This window comes from Chiloscyllium plagiosum, chromosome 18 (assembly GCF_004010195.1).
Source record: "Chiloscyllium plagiosum isolate BGI_BamShark_2017 chromosome 18, ASM401019v2, whole genome shotgun sequence".
Classification (NCBI taxonomy): domain Eukaryota; kingdom Metazoa; phylum Chordata; class Chondrichthyes; order Orectolobiformes; family Hemiscylliidae; genus Chiloscyllium; species Chiloscyllium plagiosum.
In genome coordinates this window covers 43661562-43667169 of record NC_057727.1, presented here as the reverse complement: position 1 = coordinate 43667169, position 5608 = coordinate 43661562, and the positions used below count along the sequence as shown (strand labels likewise).

Genomic DNA, 5608 nt, shown 5'->3' with positions numbered 1-5608 from the left:
ATGTTGAAGGCGGAACTGTAGTCAGTAAGTAGGAATCTGACAAAGATGTCCTTGTTAATCAGATTTTTCGGGGTTGCCTGGGCTGGAGGGTTTCTGTATGAAGAGAGAGTGGATGGCAGGGAATTTACCATAAAGATGGGAGACAGAGATAAGAAACAACTTTTTACTTAGGAGAGCAGCCAGCAGCCAGAGACAGTGTAAATGCTAGAATTCTTTTCACTCATAGGATGAGGGTTTTGGGAGCTCACTGCCTGAAAGAGAACCACTCCAATTATTAAGAAGTATTTAGATAAATACTTGAAACATCCTAACATTACAGGTTACACGTCAAGTAAAATTTGATGGTGGGAAAAAAAATCACCGAGATGGGGCAGTGAATATCTGGATTGCCTAAAAGAATAAAGCAAAGAACTGCAGATGCTGGAAGTCTGAATCAAAGACAGAAAATGCTGGAGAAACTCAACAGATCTGGCAGCATTTGTGGAGACAAACAGATTTAATGTTTCAAATCAAAAGACCCTTTGTCAGAATGGAAAGCAGCTGGGAAAGGGTAACAATGATGCAGGGGACAGTGGTAAGGGAGTGAATAGAATTTAGTGGTGCCAAGGGAGGGAGAGAGAAAGAGGGGCAACACAAAAACTGGTGATAACAACTAACAAGAATTGTGAATGTTTGAAAATGTGTTGGTTGTGGGAAAGGATGTACATGTTCTAGAATTGTAAAAGTCAATGTTGACTCTTGAAGGCTGTAACATGTGTGGACAGAGGATGAGGTGTTGCTGCCCCAGCTTGCATTGAGATTTGCTGTAACACTGCAGGAGGCCTTAGATAGAAATGGAAACAAGATGTGTTGAGGTTATTAGAGTGGGAAAGGCAGAAACTCTCAAGACATCTATTAGGTTTTGAGATAAACACTTGAAAGTATCTCAACAAAAAAAAAACTACAAATATTGGAAATCAAAAACCGCTGGACAAACGCAGCAAGCAGGCCTGGGAGTCTGAAGTATGGAATGGAAACGTTAACTCTGCTTTCTCTCCAGTTGAACCTAGTTAAAAAATCACACAAAACCAGGTTTATTTGGAAGCAGTGGCTTTTGAGGCAGGTTCCAGCAAGAGGCAGAGCCTTAAAACTGGCGATTTCAAATAATCCTGTTGGATTATAACCTGATATAATTTACACAGGCAGGTTTGCGTAATAGCACGATCAATCAACATGAAACTGTCAGTAACAACATCGATCTGTTTTTAAACATAATACCAGTCTCCGCAGAGACTATCAAAAATTGCCATTGCCGACTATATTTCAAGTCGTCATAGCGGGGTATTGGGAAAAGTTTTCAATAAGCAATAATCGCGCCTCGGTTAAACCTCATCGGCTACGATACTGCCACTGCGCAAAGCTAACGACAACTGTCTGCCGAATGATTGTCCATCAGACCAATACCATTTCCAGTTGTGGTGAGATACTTTGATCCCCATCCAAATGCCATTAAAGTTTCAACTGCAAGTGCGTTTAAACAATATGACGTCCATCTGTTGAAAATTAATCAGTAATTCCACACATGTACCAGGTGTTCATAATCGAGTAATGCAGTCGGAAATATTAATATGCTAATAACACCCGTGACGTCTCGCGAAGTGGAGCGATCCGCTACTTGCAGTGAGCATTGGTCGGAGTTTTGTTGGGGATTGCTTTGAAATGTCTTGAATAATACCCCTATAATGCTACTTAAGAATGTATTTAAAAATTAAGACTTCCAACCCAGCCAGAAGTATATGGTACTTGGTGACAATGACTCAGAGTATGGTGACAGGGAGAGAAGTGCAGGAATCATATGAATGCCTTGATGCTGAGTGCAGAGCACCTACCCAGTTGGTGATGCTGATGACGACATGCTGCGTTTGGCTTGTACCTTAATATTTCGGATTTTTCATTGTCTGCACCTTGATTTTATCTTTTTGTTTCAGTTTGCCATGAATGGTTTCTAAGAGTGTAATTACTTAACAACTTTGAAAAATAAACAATTGAGTAAAGGGGTACAATCCATTTGCTGCAAACAAGATTTCAGACGGAGAGGTAGTGGTCTTTCTTCTATCTCCCCTGTGTTTATTACCGCTTTTTATTTGTATGTGGCAACTGTCTTAACATTCTCCCTCTGCTTAAGACCTGCCGTTTAGTCCATTTGGGACATGAGTTGCCTCTTGTCTACAGTTTGGATTGTGGTTTGTTCCCTTTTTTTGGTCTTCTACTGCAAAGCAGATATCATCAAAATTAATTCCACTCCTCCCAGTTGTTCCGCAGCTGTTGACAACAAAATCAGAAATTGCTGGAAAGGCTCAGCAGATCTAGCAGCATCAGTGGGGAGAAATCAGTGTTTCCGTTTTGGGTTCAGTGACACTTCCTCAGACCTTTCTCCACAAATGATGTGATACAATGGTCCAACTCTGTGCAGCATTTCACAGCAACGAGGTCAAACCTATCCTTTGCAACAGGGACAGGTAGAACATCAGTACGAAGTATCTTTTGTACTGCTCAAGCTACAGACCGCAATGACTCTTCCTCTTTCACTAATTCTGCCTGCTGAGGAGGTGGCTCACAGCCCAGTGATTAGCATCTGGGAGCTTGCCTGTGGTACCTCTCTAATTCTCCTTGTCTCATTCCATGTCCTTTTCCCTGTTTTTATTACTGAACTCTTGGTGGAGGAGAGTATCTTATTTCCATTTCTCATGTCCCTCCTGGGTTATACTGTTTTAGATGGGGAGGTCACCTGCCCCACCAATACCTTGCTGACTTTGCAGTTCTTGCAGATGACTACACTGGAATTGGTGCAAGTGTAACAAAATTTGTCCCCATCCCTAAAAAAAATATAGCTTATAAAATTTATCGAAGTATTTTACTTGGCAGTTAAAAGTTGATCATAACTTCATTGGAATATTATCCATTTCTGTAGATCTTTGTAAATTTGGTACATTCAATTTCATTCGTGATGACAAAACAGCTGCTATTTGGGAAATACTGACAGCAGCAAATGTTCTCACATATGACCAGCAAACCCTTTCAGCAAGGTTCTGTCCCCACGAGAGCACCCATGATGCTGTCTCCCATGTAGCTTCAACTTTTTTTTACCATGAAAGCAATTGTGTTATCTAGTCTTGTTGATCCCATGTACAGCCAATAGGTATATACATTATGAACTGAATAGCATCCGAACAGTATCGCAGTACAAGTTTATTGATTCTAGTATATATTTTTAAAAACCTCTCAGAAGTGACCAATGCAACAGGATCACAGGTTTTGCCAACTCCAGAGAGTTCTGCTTGAATTGCCAAGGTCCTTATGTCGTGATGTGTCTATAGTTTTGTCAAAGAGCTCTTGGATTTGAACTTTGTGACCATGAAGGCATAATAGGTTTTATTGAAGTCAGAAACTCTGTGAAAATTGACAGATATGAGTCCTTATACAATAGGAGTACCTGTAACTTCAAACATATTCTGATGATGGTGAAATATTTGAGACGTGCATAGGTCATACAAGACAAATCACAGATGCAATTTCTTTCTTTCGTATAGATTGCAGAATATAAGACTGTTGTACCTCAAGGAAATGACTGGACTTTATGATTACAATATCTTGCATTTAACTAGAGCAGTAGAGGACAAGTCAGCCCTAGTACACTAGTGGGCTGGAGACTCAAAAATACTCTCTGCCTCACTGTTTAACATGATCAGTGTAAATACTGAAAAAAAGAGAAAGTGGTACAAAAGCTACTTTGTACTAGGTTCTACTTGTCCACAGTGTTGCAAAGGATGGGTCTTGCTGCCACTGAATGTTCCAAGTAGTTGGATAATTCCTTATCACCTGATGAAGGGCTTTTGCCCGAAACGTCGATTTTGCTCAGCCTCGGATGCTACCTGAACTGCTGTGCTCTTCCAGCACCACTAATCCAAAATCTGGTTTCCAGCATCTGCAGTCATTGTTTTTACCTAATTCCTTATCACCTGTCATTCATGGAGATATTTGCAAAGAATATTTGACCACAAGTCCATCAGGAAGTGGTCAGCATATAACATCGTCAAGACCCTGCGGGAAAAGATGGATCCTATCAGGTTGTTCCCTCTGCCGATTTTCAGTCATTTTGCAGAATGCCCCTCAACAACAGAACTTTCCAACAAGCACTAAGGCATCACTTGGCTAGTGGTGAGAAAAGCACTACATGTGAGATCCTTCATGTATGCCCAGACTACCGCATGCTGCTCTCAAAGTGGCTGCAATGGTGAGGGAGGGGCGGGGGTTCTAGAGACTGTCACAAATCTCCTGCTGGAATATGCTTTTGCAGAGGAAGTCTGGAGAAAGTGGCAATGGTTTTAGTTGTGGCTCATCCTGAGCAACTCTGTGACACAGGACTCTTTGCTCTACAGTCTGTTCCCCGAGATGCACACAAGACAAACCTTGACTGTGCCTGGAGGACCATCAACTCGGTGAAAGAAACTCTTTGGTTTGCCTGAAACTTGCTGGTCTTCCAGAACAAGGAGTTGACCTCAACAGAGTGTTGCAGACTGGCACATCCCCTTGTCCAGGAATATGTGCTGAAACTAAAACTTGGGGCACCACCACCAAGGCACGTGGGGAAAGACCACCATCTGATGTTTTTCTGCCAAAGTATAATGGGGAGGGGTCCATTCAGTTATCAAACAGCTCCTAGCCCTACCCTCCCCATGTCTCAAACATATGTAAATATAGTCTTGTAAAAGTGAGACATGCCTTTGCTTTATTTGCTGGGTAGAGTTAAACTCCAATGTTTGTTCGGTTTTTATATGCTACTGTACAGAACTGAACTGCTTCAGTGACTATATATGCATATAAAAATTTTCTATGAATAAAGTATATTTTTGTAATTAAAAGTAGTACAAAACTGGAAATGTGAAATAAAACAGGAAGTGCTGAAAAAACTTAGCAGGTTTAATAAAACCATGAGGGGTATAGTTAGGATTAATGGTAGGTGTATTTTCCCTATGATGGGGAATTTCAAGTTTGGGGTGCATAGTTATAAAGTGAGAGGAGAGAGATTTTAAAAACACATGAGGGGCAAATCTTTTACACAGCGGGTGGTTTGCATGTGGAATGAGGAAGTGATGGATGTGGGCACAGTTACAATGTTTAAAAGACACTTTAAGAAGTACATGGATAGGATAGGGTTTGGAGAGATTTGGATCAGGAGCATGTAGTTGGAATTGGTTTAGTTTGGGATTACTAGTTGGATCAAAGGGTCCATGTTTCAATGCTGCATGGCTGGCAGCATCTTAGAATTCCTACAGAGTGGAAAACAGGCCCTTTGGCTCAACAAGTCCATAAGACCATAAGACCATAAGACATAGGAGTGGAAGTAAGGCCATTCGGCCCATCGAGTCCACTCCGCCATTCAATCATGGCTGATGCGCATTTCAGCTCCACTTACCAGCGTTCTCCCCGTAGCCCTTAATTCCTCTAGACAACAAGAATCTATCAATCTCGGCCTTGAAGAGGACTTCATTGAGTTGTAGAAATGAGTTGAGTTGCTATAAATGTGTTTTGCTTATTGCTGATGTCTTTTCGAAGTGGATTGAAGCCT

At 41.3% G+C, this 5608-nt stretch overlaps 1 non-coding gene across 1 annotated transcript; it reads right to left on the bottom strand.

The window, feature by feature from the left end:
* Positions 1 to 1260: 1260 nt before the first annotated feature.
* On the bottom strand, positions 1261 to 1401 carry LOC122559284. The gene has a single exon (XR_006314384.1). It is a non-coding gene; the product is annotated as a U4 spliceosomal RNA (small nuclear RNA).
* Between the last annotated feature and the right edge of the window lie 4207 nt (positions 1402 to 5608).